The sequence below is a fragment of the Watersipora subatra genome, chromosome 2, assembly GCF_963576615.1.
Source record: "Watersipora subatra chromosome 2, tzWatSuba1.1, whole genome shotgun sequence".
Classification (NCBI taxonomy): Eukaryota; Metazoa; Bryozoa; class Gymnolaemata; order Cheilostomatida; family Watersiporidae; genus Watersipora; species Watersipora subatra.
In genome coordinates this window covers 4,426,111-4,441,652 of record NC_088709.1, presented here as the reverse complement: position 1 = coordinate 4,441,652, position 15,542 = coordinate 4,426,111, and the positions used below count along the sequence as shown (strand labels likewise).

Below are 15,542 nucleotides of genomic sequence, written 5' to 3'. Positions count from 1 at the left end.
ACCATAGCTCAGCGGTTAAAGTGTGCGTTTGGTAAACAGGAAGTCAAGAGTTCAATCCCATTACATTAATCCCATAAAATTACAGCCTTTTATTAGAGTTTGATGTGTATCAATTTTATTTAGAACAATTGTTGTAAAATTGGCGCACTGGTCGGGTTTGGGTTTACACCCTTTTATAAGCAGCCGCCATAGCTCAGTGGTTAGGGCGCCTGTGTTGTAAACAGAAGATCATGAGTTCAATCCTCATTGATGGCTTAAGAGTGCACCTTTTTATTAAGGTTTGGTCTATCCGTTGATTTTGGGTTTACAGGCTTACCTCCAACAGCCACCATAGCTCTGCGGTTAAAGTGTGCGTTTGGTAAACAGGAGGTCATGAGTTCAATCCCATTGGTGGCTTAAAAGAACAGCTTTTTATGAGAGTTTGATGTGTATCGATTTTATTTAAAACAATTCTTTTAAAATTGGCGTACTGGTCGGATTTGGGTTTACACCCTTTTATAAGCAGCCGTCATAGCTCAGTGGTTGGAGCGCCTGTTTTGTAAACAGGAGGTCATGAGTTAAATCCTCAGTGGTGGCTTACAATACCTATTTTTCATTTATATTCGCTGTGAATTCTTTGTGATTGAATCTATTGTATTATTTTTGGTCTATCCGTAAAGTGTGGGTTTACAGGCCTACCTCTAACAGCCACCATAGTTCAGTGGGTAAAGTGCCTATGCGGTATGCAGGAGGTGATCAGTTCAACCTTCATTGGGGGCTGAAGATCGCTACTTTTTATTTAAGTGTGATTTGTATTAATTTTATCGGGTATAGATTCCGTAGGGTTTGGGTTTACACCCATGCCACCAGCAGCCGCCATAGCTCAGTGGCTATAGCGCCTGTCTAGTAAACAGGAGGTCAAGAGTTCAATCCTAATTGATGGCTCAAGATTGCACCTTCTCATTAAGGTTCGATGTGTATAAATTGTATTTAAAACTTTCCTATTAATTTTGGTCTACTTGTCGGGTGTGGGTTTACACCCTTTTAATAGCAGCTGCCATAGCTTAGTGGTTAAAGTATCTATTTAGTAAACAGGAAGTCATAAGTTCAGTCCTCATTGGCGGTTTAACATTACAGCTTTTTATTCGAGTTTAATGTGTATCGATTGTATTTACAACAATCCTTTTAAAATTGGTGTACTAATCGAGTTTGGGTTAACACCATTTCAGAAGCAGCCGCCATAGCTCAGTGGTGAAAGCGCCTGTCTTGTAAACAGGAGGTCACGAGTTCAATCCTCGTTGATGGCTTAAGATTGCACCTTTTTATTAAGGTTTGATGTGTCTAAACTGTATTTAAAACTTTTCTATTAATTTTGGTCTACTTGTCGGGTTTGGGTTTACAACCCTTCCACCAGCAGCCGCCATAGCTCAGTGCCTAGACCGCCTGTCTTGCAAACAAAAAATCATAAGTTTAAAGCTCATTGGTGAATTAAGATTGGAACATTTTAATAAGGTTGATGTGCATCATTTGTATTTAAAACTAGTATATTAAAAATGGTGTACTGGTGGGGATTCGGTTTACACACATTACGAGCAGCCGCCATAGCTCAGTGCTCAGACCGCGTGTTTTGTAAACAGTAAGTCTTAAGTTCAATCCTCATTGGTGGATTAAATATGAAACAGTTTATTCAAGTTTGATGAGTATCAAATATATTTAAATCTATGCTATTATTTTTGATCTATCCGTTGATTTTGACTTTACAGGCCTACCTCCAACAGCCACCATCGCTCTGCGGTTAAAGTGTGCGTTTGGTAAACAGGAGGTCATGCGTTCAATCCTCATTGATGGCTTAAGATTGCACCTTTTTACTAAGGTTTGATGTGTCTTAACTGTATTTAAAACTTTTCTATTAACTTTGGTCTACTAGTCGGGTTTGGGTTTACGCCCCTTCCACCAACAGCCGCCATAGCTCAGTGGCTAGACCACCTGTCTTATGAACGATAAGTCATAAGTTCAATCCTCATTCGTGGATTAAGATGGCAACATTTTGTTCAAGTTTGATGGGTATCAATTGTATTTAAAACTAATATATTAAAAATGTTGTACTGGCCGGAATGGATTTACACCCCGTCGTGAGCAGCTGCCATAGCTCAGTGGCTAGAGAGCCTGTCTAGTGAACAGGAAATCATGAGTTCAGTCCTCATTGGTGGCTTACCATTACAGCTTTTTATTAGAGTTTAATGTGTATCGATTGTATTTTCAACAATCCTTTTCAAGTTGGTGTACTAATCGGGTTTGGGTTTACACCATTTCAGAAGCAGTCGCCATAGCTCAGTGGTTATAGTGCATGTTTTGTAAGCAGGAGGTCATGAGTTCAATCCTCATTGTTGGCTTAAGATTGCACCTTTTTATTAAGGTTTGATGTGTATAAATTGTAGTTAAAACTTTTCTATTAATTTTGGTCTAGTGGTCGGATTTGGGTTTACACCCTTTAATAAGCAGCCGTCATAGCTCATTGGTTGGAATGCCTGTTTTGTAAACAGGAGTTTATGAGTTCAATCCTCATTGTTGGCTTACAATAACTATTTTTCATTTATATTCGCTGTGAGGTCTTTGTAATTGAAACCATTGTATTATTTTTGGTCTATCCATCGAGTTTGGGCTTACAGGCCTACCTCCAACAGCCGCTATAGCTCAGTGACTAAAGTGCCTCTGCGGTATGCAGGAAGTGATGAGTTCAACCCTCATTGGGGGCTCAAGATCGCTACTTTTTAATTAAGTTTTATTTGTATTACTTTTATCGGGTAGAGATTCCGTAAGGTTTTGGTTAACACACATGCCACCGGCAGCCGGCGTAGCTCAGTGGTTAGAGCGCCTGTCTAGTAAACAGGAGGTCATGAGTTCAATCCTCAGTAATGGCTTTCAAATAGCTGCTTTTTAATTTAATATACAGAATATTGTTTGTACTTAAAATAAATCTGTTAATTTTGGTCGATCCCTAGAGTTTGGGGTTACACCCTTTCCTCAAGCAACCACCATAGCTCAGTGGTTAAAGTACCTGTCTAACAAACAGGAAGCCATGAGTTGAATCATCATTGGTGGCTTCAGATTACAGCTTTTTGTTAGAGTTTGATGTGTATCGAATGTATTTAAAACATTTCTTTTAAGTTTGGTGTACTGGTCGGGTTTGGGTTTAAACCTTTTCAGAAGCAGCCGCCACAGCTCAGTGGTTATAGACCGCCTGTCTTGTGAGCAGCAGGTCATGAGTTCAATCCTCATTGGTAGCTTAAGATTTCACCTTTTTATTAAGGTTTGATGTGTATAAGATGTATTTAAAACTCTGCTATTAATTTTGGTCTACTTTCCGGGTTCGGGTTTACACCCTTTCCACCACCAGCTGCCATAGCTTAGTGGTTTAAGTACCTGTCTAATAAACAAGAAGTCATGAGTACAGTCTTCATTGGTGGTGTTACACCACAGCTTTTTATTCGAGTTTAATGTGTATCGACTGTATTTACAACAATCCTTTTAAAATTGGTGTACTAATCGGGTTTGGGTTGACACCCTTTCAGAAGCAGCCACCATAGCTCAGTGGTTAGAGCGCCTGTCTTGTAAACGGGAGGTCAAGAATCAAATCCTCATTGAAGGTTTAAGATTGCCCCTTTTTATTAAAGTTCGATGGGTAAAAATTGTAATTAAAACTTTTCTATTAATTTTGGTCTACTTGTCGGGTTTGGGTCTACAACCCTTCCACCAACAGCCACCAGAGATCAGTGGCTAGATCGCCTGTCTTGTAAACAGTAAGTCATAAGTTCAATCCTCATTAGTGGATTAAAATTGAAAAAGTTTCTTCAAGTTTGATGGGTATCAAAGGAATTGAAATCTATTCTATTATTTTTGGTCTATCCGTTGATTTTGGGTTTACAGGCCAACCTCTAACAGCCACCATAGCTAAGCGGGTAAAATGTGCGTTTGGTAAACACGAGGTCATGAATCAAATCTTCATTGATGGTTTAAAGTTGCACCTTTTTATTAAGGTTTGATGCGTCTAAATTGTATTTAATACTATTCTATTATTTTTGGTCTACTTGTCGGGTTTGGGTTCACAACCTTTCCACCAGCAGCCACCAGAGATCAGTGGCTAGACCGCCTGTTTTGTAAACAGTAAGTCATAAGTTCAATCGTCATTGGTGAATTAAGATTGAAACAATTTATTCAAGTTTGTTGGGTATCAAATGTATTTAAAATTAGTCTATTAAAAATGTTTTATTCGTCGGGATTGGGTTTACACCCTATTGTGAGCAGCCACCATAGCTCAGTGTCTGGAGCACATGTCTAGTAAACAGGAGGTCATGAGTTCAATCCTTATTGGTGGTTTTAGATTGCACTTTTTTATTAAGGTTTGATGTGTCTAAATTGTATTTAAAACTATTCTATTATTTTTGGTCTACTTGTCGGGTTTGGGTTCACAACCTTTCCACCAACAGCCACCAGAGATCAGTGGCTAGACCGCCTGTCTTGTAAACAGTAAGTCATAAGTTCAATCGTCATTGGTGAATTAAGATTGAAACAATTTATTCAAGTTTGTTGGGTATCAAATGTATCTAAAATTAGTTTATTAAAAATGTTTTATTCGTCGGGATTGGGTTTACACCCTATTGTGAGCAGCCACCATAGCTCAGTGTCGAGAGCACCTGTCTAGTAAACAGGAGGTCATGAGTTCAATCTTTATTGGTGGCTTTAGATTGCACCTTTTAATTAAGGTTTGATCTGTCTAAATTGTATTTAAACTGTTCTATTTAGTTTGGTCTACTTGTCGGGTTTGGGTTTACAACTTCTCCACCAGCAGCCACCAGAGATCAGTGGCTAGACCACCTGTCTTGTAAACAGTAATTCATAAGTACAATCCTCATTAGTGGATTATGATTGAAACAATCTATTCAAGTTTGATGGGTATCCAATGTTTTTAAATCTATTCTACTATTTTTGGTCTATCCATCGAGTTTGGGTTTACAGGCCTACCTCCAACAGTTACCATTGCTCAGTGGTTAGAAAAGCTATGCGGTATGCAGGAGGTGTTGAGTTTAATCTTCATTAACGGCTGAAGATCGCTTCTTTTTATTCAAATTTGATTTGTATTATTTTTATAGGGTAGGGTTTCTGTAGAGTTCGGGTTTACACCCATTCAGAAGCAGCCGCCATAGCTCAGTGGTTAGAGCGCCTGTCTCGTAAACAAGAGGTTGTTAGTTCAATCCTCGTTGGTGGCTTAATATTGCACATTTTTATTAAGGTTTGATGTGTATAAATTGTAATCAAAACTATTCAATTAATTTTTGTCAACTTGTCGGGTTTGGGTTTACAACCATTCTACCAACAGCCTCAAGAGATCAGTGGCTAGACCGCCGGTCTTGTAAACAGTAAGTCATAAGTTCAATGCTCATTGGTGGTTTAAGATTTAAACAATTTATTCAAGTGTGATGGGTATCAAATGTATTTAATTCTATTCTATTATTTTTGGTCTATCCGTTGATTTTGGGTTTACAACAGGGTTTATCTCCAACAGCCACCATAGCTCGGCGGTTAAAGTGTGCGTTTGGTAAACAGGAGGTCATGAGTTCAATCCCATCGGTGGCTTTAATTTAGAGCTTTTTATTAGAGTTTGATGTGTATTGGTTTTATTTAAAACAATTCTTTTAAAATTGGCTTACTCGTCGGTTTTGGGTTTATTTCCTTTTATAAGCAGTCACCATAGCTCCGTGGTTAGATCGCCTGTCTAGTAAACAGGAGGTCATGAGTTCAATCCTCATTTATGGCTTAAGATTGCACCTTTTTATTAAGGTTTGATGTGTATAAGTTGTATTTAAAACTTTTCTATTAATTATGGTCTACTTGTCGGGTTTGGGTTTAGAACCTTTCCACCACCAGCCGCCATAGCTCAGTGGTTAGAGCGCCTGTATAGTAAACAGGAGGTCATGAGTTCAATCCTCAGTTATGGCTTAAGATTGCACCTTTTTATTAAGGTTTGATGTGTATAAATTGTATTTAAAACTTTTCGATTAATTTTGGTTTACTTGTCGGGTTTGGGTTTACACCCCTTCCACCAGCAGCCGCCATAGCTCAGTGCCTAGACCGCCTGTCTTGTAAATAAAAAGTCATAAGTTCAACGCTCATTGGTGGATCAAGATTGGAACATTTGAATGAGGTTGATGTGTATCATTTGCATTTAAAACTAGTATATTAAAAATAGTGTACTGGTCGGGATTCGGTTTACACCACTTATGAGCAGCCGTCATAGATCAGTGGCTAAAGTGCCTGTCTAATAAACAGGAGTTCATGAGTTCAATCTTCATTGGTGGTTTTATGGCAGGCACTTTTTATTTAAGTTATTTGTCGAGTATGAACGATATATAAAACTAATCTATTATTTTTGGTCTATTCGTTGACTTTGGGTTTACAGGCCTGCCTCCGACAGTAACCATTGCTCAGTGGTTAGAAGAGCTATGCGGTATACCGGAGGTGATGAGTTTAATCTTCATTAGCGGCTGAAGATCGCTATTTTTTATTCATGTTTGACTTGTATTAATTTTATAGGGTAGGGAGTCTGTAGGGTTTGGGTTTACACTCCTGCCACTAGTGGCCGCCATAGCTCAGTGGTTAGAGCGCCTGTCTCGTAAACAGGAGGTCGTGAGTTCAATCCTCATTGGTGGTATGATGTTGCACCTTTTTATTAAGGTTTGATATGTCTATATTGTATTTAAAACTATTTTATTAATTTTTGTCTACTTGTCGGGTTTGTGGTTACACCCTTTCCTCAAGCAGCCACCATAGCTCAGTGTTTAAAGTACCTATCTAGCAAACAGGAAGCCATGAGTTGAATTATCATTTGGGGCTTCAGATTTCAGCTTTTTATTAGAGTTTGATGTGTATCGATTGTATTTGAAACAATTCTTTTAAGTTTGGTGTACTGGTCGGGTTTGGGTTTACACCATTTTAGAAGCAGCCGCCACAGCTCAGTGCTTATAGAGCGCCTGCCTTGTAAGCAGCAGGTCATGAGTTCAATCCTCATTTATGGCTTTAGATTGCACCTTTTTATTAAGGTTTAATGTGTATAAGTTGTATTTAAAACTTTTCTATTAATTTTGGTCTACTTGTCGGATTTGAGTTTAAAACCTTTCCACCACCAGCCGCCATAGCTCAGTGGTTAGAGCGCCTGTCTAGTAAACAGGAGGTCATGAGTTCAATCCTCAATTATGGCTTAGGATTGCACCTTTTTATTAAGGTTTGATGTGTATAAATTGTATTTAAATTTTTCTATTAATTTTGGTCTACTTGTCGGGTTTGGGTTTACACCCCTTCCACCAGCAGCCGCCATAGCTCAGTGCCTAGACCGCCTGTCTTGTAAATAAAAAATCATAAGTTCAAAGCTCATTGGTGAATTAAGACTGGAACATTTTAATAAGGTTGATGTGTATCATTTGTATTTAAAACTAGTATATTAAAAATGGTGTACTGATCGGGATTCGGTTTACACCCCATATGAGCAGCCGTCATAGATCAGTGGCTAGAGCGCCTGTCTAATAAACAGGAGTTCATGATTTCAATCTTCATTGGTGGCTTTATGACAGGCACTTTTTATTTAAGTTATTTGTTGAGTATGAACGATATATAAAACTATTCTATTATTTTTGGTCTATTCGTTGGCTTTGGGTTTACAGGCCTGCCTCCGACAGTAACCATTGCTCAGTGGTTAGAAGAGTTACGCAGTATGCAGGAGGTGATGAGTTTAATCCTCATAAATGGCTTTCAAATAGCTGATTTTTAATTTAATATACAGAATATTGTTTGTACTTAAAATTAGTCTGTTAATTTTATATATCCCTAGGGTTTGGGGTTACACCCTTTCCTCAAGCAGCCACAAAAGCTCAGTGGTTAAAGTACCTGTCTAGCAAACAGGAAACCATGAGTTGAGTAAACATTGGTGGCTTCAGATTACAGCTTTTTGTTAGAGTTTGATGTGTATCGATTGTATTTAAAACAATTCTTTTAAGTTTGGTGTACTGGTCTGGTTTGGGTTTACACCTTTTCAGAAGCAGCCGCCACAGCTCAGTGGTTATAGAGCGCCTGTCTTGTAAGCAGCAGGTCATGAGTTTAATCCTCATTGGTAGCTTAAGATTTCACCTTTTTATTAAGGTTTGATGTGTATAAGATGTATTTAAAATCTTCTATTAATTTTGGTCTACTTGTCGGGTTTGGGTTTACACCCTTTTCACCACCAGCCGCCATAGCTTAGTGGTTAAAGTACCTGTCTAGTAAACAGGAAGTCATGAGTTCAGTCCTCATTGGTAGTGTAACACCACAGCTTTTTATTAGAATTTGATGTGTATCGATTGTATTTACAACAATCTTTTTCAAATTGGTGTACGAATCGGGTTCGGGTTTACACCCTTTCAGAAGCAGCCGCCTTAGCTCAGTGGTTAGAGCGCCTGTCCGCTAAACAGGAGGTCAAGAGTTCAATCCTTATTGGTGACTGAAGGTTGCATCTTTTTATTAAGGTTTGATGTGTCTAAATTGTATTTAAAACTTTTCTATTATTTTTGGTCTACATGTCGGGTTTGGGTTCACAGCCCTTCCACCAACAGCCACCATAGCTCAGTGCCTAGACCGCCTGTCTTGCAAACAAAAAATCATAAGTTTAAAGCTCATTGGTGGATTAAGATTGTAACATTTTAATAAGGTTGATGTGCATCATTTGTATTTAAAACTAGTATATTAAAAATGGTGTACTGGTGGGGATTCGGTTTACACACCTTACGACCAGCCGCCATAGCTAAGTGCTTAGACCGCCTGTTTTGTAAACAGTAAGTCTTAAGTTCAATCCTCATTGGTAGATTAAGAATGAAACAGTTTATTCAAGTTTGATGGGTATCAAATATATTTAAATCTATGCTATTATTTTTGATCTATCCGTTGACTTTGAGTTTACAGGCCTACCTCCAACAGCCACCATAGCTCTGCTGTTAAAGTGTGCGTTTGGTAAACAGGAGGTCATGAATTCAAACCCATTGGTGGCTTAAAAGAACAGCTTTTTATTAGAGTTTTATGTGTATCGATTTTATTTGAAACATTTCTTTTAAAATTGGCGTACTGATCTGGTTTGCGTTTACACCCTTTTAGAAGCAGCCGCCATAGCTCAGTGGTTAGAGCGCCTGTCTCGTAAACGGGAAGTCATGAGTTCAGTCCTCAGTGGTGGTGTAACACCACATCTTTTTATTAGAGTTTGATGTGTATCGATTTTATTTACAACAATCCTTTTGAAATTGGTGTACGATTCGGGTTTGGGTTTACACCCTTTCAGAAGCAGCCGCCATAGCTTCGTGGTTAGAGCGCCTGTCCGCTAAACAGGAGGTCAAGAGTTCAATCCTTATTGGTGACTGAAGATTGCATCTTTTTATTAAGGTTTCATGTGTATAAATTGTATTTAAAACTATTTTATTAGTTTTGGTTTACTTGTCGGGTTTCAGTTTACACCCCTTTCACCAGCAGACGCTATAACTCAGTGCCTAGACCGCCTGTCTTGTAAACAAAGAATCATACGTTCAACGCTCATTGGTGGATTGAATTTGGTACAGTTTAATAAGGTTGATGTCCATCATATGTATTTAAAACTGGTATATTAAAAATGGTGTACTGGTGGGGATTCGGTTTACACACGTTACGAGCAGCCGCCATAGCTCAGTGCCTAGATCGCCTGTCTTGTAAACAAAAAATCTTAAGTTCAACGCTCATTGGTGGATTAAGATTGAAACAATTTATTCAAGTTTGAGGGGTATCAAATGTATTTAAATCTATTCTATTAGTTTTGGTCTATCCGTTGATTTTGGGTTTACAGGCCTATGTGAAGCGCCCAGCATTTGTAATCTTTAGTTACACAGCCCATGAATACCTGTCATTGTGAAACAAAGGAACTCATCATGTTAATCAACTTCTATATTAGTATTTATGTATCCTGTCGTAAGAGCATTATAAACTTCTTACGGAACTACTCATCCCATTTTATTTAACTATTTTTTAAATGATTAGGAAACAGCTTTTTGGACTCTTGGTAGCCTGACACGCCGATTTGTTATTCCAACTTCTTAGCACCTGCTATTTTACTGCTTAGCATAATTGTTATCTGCTTCTTTGTACTTACTTACCTACTTACTAGGAAGCTTTGCAGCGCCCAATCGTCTGTGATCTACGGATGTGATGATTGCCTGACTGATTAGGCAAACATATATAAGCCTGCGTAGATCAGAAACAATTCGAATTCCATATTTTACTCACGCTCTACGTATCACTCTGCTCTTGTATCACTCTTTATATTTTTAGACTTGCGCAATTAGTATCAGCCATTGACTTGATTAGCCTCCATATATTTTATGTTTTTGCAATTGAAAGTTTGAATTTTTAATAAATATCTGTTTTTAAGTTTTCAGCTAAAACAAACCAGTCTAATTCTTGACATTAAATCTACACCTGAAATACAGTCCTCTAAATTCGCAAACCATACACCAACTACTTGAACCACCCATCCAGCACTTCTAGTTAATAATCCTTTCAAACAGAGGGTCATTACAATGGTCCCGCGAACCGGATAGCTGGCAGAAAATTTCAATTTTAATTGTGAAAATCTTTCCTAACAAGTGTATTAAAAATCATGTCTGCTTCTACGACTGAGGATATTTTGAATAGCTTGAAAACATTTAAACAAGAAACTAATGGAAGATTTGAGGAATTGGAAGAAAAGTTGTTAGTTCAGCAAGAGCGGAGTATAGGTAAATTACGTGAGGAAGTCGATGAAACTCTAAACCGACTTGAAAGGACTTTTGGAGATATGGTAACTCGACTAAGCGACACTGTGCAGGAAAGTTCGATCTCCTTCAACAACAAGCTGAAGCTGCTCGCAGGCTCTGATGCCAAAACAACTCTCGCCAGAACTCCGACCTTGGGAGATCTATCCAATGAAGCAGACGATGCAGACAGTAAGTCAATTATTTCTGAAAACTCTTTTAATTCAAATCCAAAAGACTGGCTAAAACTTTCATTAAAATGTTTCAATGGTGATTCCACTGAATTGACATGGCAAGACTTTCTGTGCAAATTTGAAACAAGTTGTGTTTTTAATTCAGTGCCAAATAGCAGCAAAACGGCTGTGCTGGGATTCTACCTACAGGGTATTCCCAAGACTTACTATGACGAGATCATTAGCGATGATAAGTCGATAGAGTTTAGTGGACTGTGCATAAGACTTAGGACTAAACTAGATGCTAGTCGGGGCTCTGATCAAGCTGCGCTGGAGGTATCGGTAACTCACCAGAAACCGGGTGAGCCTGTTAAGGATTATTACCGGAGGTTTCGGCAGGTGGTGGCCAATAGTGGAGCACGCCTTTCCGACCCACTTGTATCATTACATTTTAAGCTTAATTTATGTGATAGCATTAGAGAAAATATGCTCACCGTTTTAGAAAGTTCAATAGAAAAGCTAGTGAAAATGGCATGTTCTGTAGAGACTGGTCAACAGGCAATTAATAGACTAGGCAATGGCAAAAAGAAAGCTGCCGAAGCTATGGGGTTCGACATGCCACCCCAAAACCGAAATTTTGAGAGATCTAAAAAGGGGTTCAGAGGTCAAAATAACGCTATGACGAAACAAACAGCGGAAAGACGTTGCTATACTTGTGGTTCAAATGAACATCTGCAGAAATTTAGTTTGGCATCGCGTCGTACAGGTGCTGCAACACGGTCACCTTATAACACTGCCCAGCATAGGCCACAAGAACAATTTGGGCAAAACCACAAACCACCGGATCATTTTCCTGTTTTGAACAATGGTTGGCAAAATTCAAACCAATACTACGGTGTTCCAACGTATTTGCCACCACAATACCCACAGCATCAAAGGGGGCCGACCCCTCGCCATGACCACCAAGCGTGCCCTACTCAGGCTAAACCACCTTCCAGACGACCCCCGAACCATATATTACTTTATATATATTACTTTATTTCAATGCATCTACCAGTGACCTACTACGATTTAGGAGCAATCAGTCAAGCGACCCTTTTCTCTTTGCTATCATAAACTTGATTGATTACGGTGTACGGCCACAAAACCTCAATCCCAACCAACATAAACACTTACAAATGCACAAAAATCATTACTCGGTGCATGATAACACTATTTTGAGCCAGAAAACTGTGCAAGGCCCCTTTTTTGCGTACCAGAAAGCATGCAGGTAGATTTGATGCAGGCCTATCACAATGGACTGTTTGGCTGTCATGTAGGTGCCAAGAGAACTCTGAGTAGAATTAGTCTAAAATACTATTGGCTTGGTATGAATAGGATTGTTAAAGAATTTGTCGAGGCATGTGTGCTGTGTAACCAACGAAAACGTTTGCACACCACCCCTGTTTATCATTTAAAGCCAATTGATTGTGAAAGACCCTTTTGGAGAGTGAGTGGAGGTTTGCTAGGTCCACTTCCACTCATTGCCAGTGGTAATAAATACTTGTTAGGCTTCCAGTGCAGCTTCTCCAAGTTTGTAGTGGTTGTTCCCATACCGAACAAGGAGACTGCAACTATTGCAAAATTGCTTATTGCTGCTGTAATCTTGCCATTTGGAATTCCTAGTATATTCCTAACAGATAATGGAACAGAATTTGCGAATTCTTTAATGAGTGAAGTAACAAAAATGCTTAACATTGAGAAGCACGAGTGCACGCCATACCATGCTGCTGGTAATGGTCTAATCGAGCGTTGGTTTAAAACATATAGCTCGTTGATTTCAGCAATGGTAAATCATAAACAGACAGACTGGGACGAACTCACCCCTTTTGTGGTACATAGCTACAATAACACGACTCATACGAGCACTGGTTTTAGCCCGACATACCTCAATTTTGGACGGGAAATCGAAATTCCATTTGATTTGTGCATGCCAGTAGCAATGCCGAGATCGTATAACGAAAACAAAAATGTGGCAGAATTAACACGAGAGTTTTTGTCAGCTGCATGGCGTTTGACGAGTGAAAATATTGAAACGGCCCAACACGCTTACAAGTTTTATCACGATTTAAATGTCAAGGGACATGAATACAAAATAGGCGACACCGTGTACATATGGGTTCCGCGGACCGAACCTGGCCAGGTCAAAAAGTTTACAAGGTGCTTCCATGGCCCATATATTATTACCAGCCTTCGAGGGTTGAACGCTTATGTTAAAATTATGGATGCCCATGGCGACCCCATAGGCGTCGAATTCATGGCTCATCTGGAACGACTAAAAAAAACTAGATCGCCCCTAGAGCATTTCACGCCTGCAGAGTATGTGTCTAGAAAGCGGCCTACCACTATAGTTCAAACACCAGCTAGCGACGAACCCGTACCCTCTGTAGGGCATAGTTACAACCTGCGCCCTCGCCAATAGATACTTTAGTTGCTAATGGAAAGTATTAGAAGTAAGACAACAGCTTTATTTTTTTTCTTCTAAATATATTTTGATATAGAGATTATAGTATTCATTGAGTATTTTATTCGACTTTCTAAATTTGAATTGCGCAGTACCACAATTTTTGCTAGTATATAATTTTGTTTGTATTCCCATTTAGCTATTTTGATACTTATCAGGAATTTCCTCCTATGACATGCGAGCTGGTCCCCTAAAAAGCAAGATGATTATTTCTCATTCTGGTACCTTCCCCTTTCAAGCATTTTGTAACCATGCTTTGAGTTTTAGCCTAAAAACAATGATAGTGCTCAAGCCATGACGCGACACATACTTCCTATATGACACCGGAGTCCGCCAAACTGAGCTAGCTGGTAGCCAGAATACCAGTCCCATCCGGAGTTTGGCAGGGGTTGTGATATTTCTATAAGCAACCCCTAAATCAGGTACTTTATCCTGTATTTAAAAATGGCCAACTCCACTGCTAAAAGTTTAATGACAATGTCAAGAGACCCATTGAGCTGCAGCTGCACTGGTTACCATTTGCATATAAAAGGAACAAGAACTGTTGTGCTGGCGCTAGAATGATTTATGTTTAGGAAACTACACACACACAGATATTTGGAGGAGTTGCCTTCCCACATTTGCCCCCTCTCAACTATACCATGGAAGATACAGCTATCAACACTATTTCTGCGACAATTATGAGGATTGACACTGACTATAACCACATTCATTCACCTGGCGAGTTTCTACGGATATTTACTTTACTTCAAAATGCCGTCACATTAATAACCAACACTAACTACACATCTGCACAGCAGATTGCGATTGAAGGGGGGAGAGGAGGAAACATTAAATTTAACTTTACATTTAACTCATGGCAAATAAAAAAAAAAGAAAAAAAAAGCTATTGAGTCTATAATCTATATTGAACTATATTTCATTGAGTCGAGTAGACAACCCCTTTATTTAGAATTGATTTGTAAAAGCTTTATAATTCCTATCTGATAGCCTACCCCGTTTTGAAGTAGTAATAAAATGTTTTTGATACAGAGGTAGTGCAAAAATATGGATTATAAAGTTTACTTTTATAAAGTCAAATATAACATTATATTAATTAGTTGCATACTTTCTGCTGCTTCACTGTTATTGTAGATCTGCATGGACACAGCACCATTATTGTAAAGGAAGGACAAATCCGACGTGTCAATTACCAATAGTCCAGAAACTACCAATAGTCCAGATACTACCACTTTAAACTTCAACTACCAAGAACGAACAATGATTCTTATACAATTATTTTTTTGTCCGACAATGGAAGCCACACTACACTGACATCACCACACGGAATGTGTACCACAAATTATTATACTCTAACTGTCTATATATACCTATATACATTTTTTATTCTTTACTATTCTGGAACAGAATGGGTCTCTAAGCTATATGTAGAGCTAGAGACTCATTGGCTGGGGAGGTGTGAAGCGCCCAGCATTTGTAATCTTTAGTTACACAGCCCATGAATACCTGTCATTGTGAAACAAAGGAACTCATCATGTTAATCAACTTCTATATTAGCATTTATGTATCCTGTCGTAAGAGCATTATAGACCTCTTACGGAACAACTCATCCCCTTTTATTTAACCATTTTTGAAATGATTAGGAAACAGCTTTCTGGACTCTTGGTAGCCTGACACGCCGATTTGTTATTCAAACTTCCTAGAACCTGCTATTTTACTGCTTAGCATAATTGTTATCTGCTTCTTTGTACTTACTCGCTTTTGTCCTAGGAAGCTTTGCAGCGCCCAATCATCTGTGATCTACGGATGTGATGATTGCCTGACTGATTAGGCAAACATATATAAGCCTGCGTAGATCAGAAACAATTCGAATTCCATATTTTACTCACGCTCTACGTATCACTCTGCTCTTGTATCACTCTTTATATTTTTAGACTTGCGCAATTAGTATCAGCCATTGACTTGATTAGCCTTCATATATTTTATGTTTTTGCAATTGAAAGTTTGAATTTTTAATAAATATCTTTTTTTAAGTTTTCAGCTAAAACAAACCAG

At 38.6% G+C, this 15,542-nt stretch overlaps 8 non-coding genes across 8 annotated transcripts; all 8 read left to right on the top strand.

Annotated features, from left to right (window-relative positions):
- Positions 1-182: 182 nt before the first annotated feature.
- On the top strand, positions 183-255 carry Trnat-ugu (transfer RNA threonine (anticodon UGU)). Its single transcript has one exon. It is a non-coding gene; the product is annotated as a tRNA-Thr (tRNA).
- Positions 256-504: 249 nt separating this feature from the next.
- Positions 505-577, top strand: Trnat-ugu (transfer RNA threonine (anticodon UGU)). Its single transcript has one exon. It is a non-coding gene; the product is annotated as a tRNA-Thr (tRNA).
- A 636-nt stretch (positions 578-1,213) lies between these two features.
- On the top strand, positions 1,214-1,286 carry Trnat-ugu (transfer RNA threonine (anticodon UGU)). The gene has a single exon. It is a non-coding gene; the product is annotated as a tRNA-Thr (tRNA).
- A 1,541-nt stretch (positions 1,287-2,827) lies between these two features.
- Trnat-agu (transfer RNA threonine (anticodon AGU)) lies at positions 2,828-2,900 on the top strand. Its single transcript has one exon. It is a non-coding gene; the product is annotated as a tRNA-Thr (tRNA).
- A 1,746-nt stretch (positions 2,901-4,646) lies between these two features.
- Positions 4,647-4,719, top strand: Trnat-agu (transfer RNA threonine (anticodon AGU)). Its single transcript has one exon. It is a non-coding gene; the product is annotated as a tRNA-Thr (tRNA).
- Positions 4,720-5,173: 454 nt separating this feature from the next.
- Positions 5,174-5,246, top strand: Trnat-cgu (transfer RNA threonine (anticodon CGU)). Its single transcript has one exon. It is a non-coding gene; the product is annotated as a tRNA-Thr (tRNA).
- A 1,369-nt stretch (positions 5,247-6,615) lies between these two features.
- Positions 6,616-6,688, top strand: Trnat-cgu (transfer RNA threonine (anticodon CGU)). Its single transcript has one exon. It is a non-coding gene; the product is annotated as a tRNA-Thr (tRNA).
- A 474-nt stretch (positions 6,689-7,162) lies between these two features.
- Trnat-agu (transfer RNA threonine (anticodon AGU)) lies at positions 7,163-7,235 on the top strand. The gene has a single exon. It is a non-coding gene; the product is annotated as a tRNA-Thr (tRNA).
- The last annotated feature ends 8,307 nt before the right edge of the window (positions 7,236-15,542 follow it).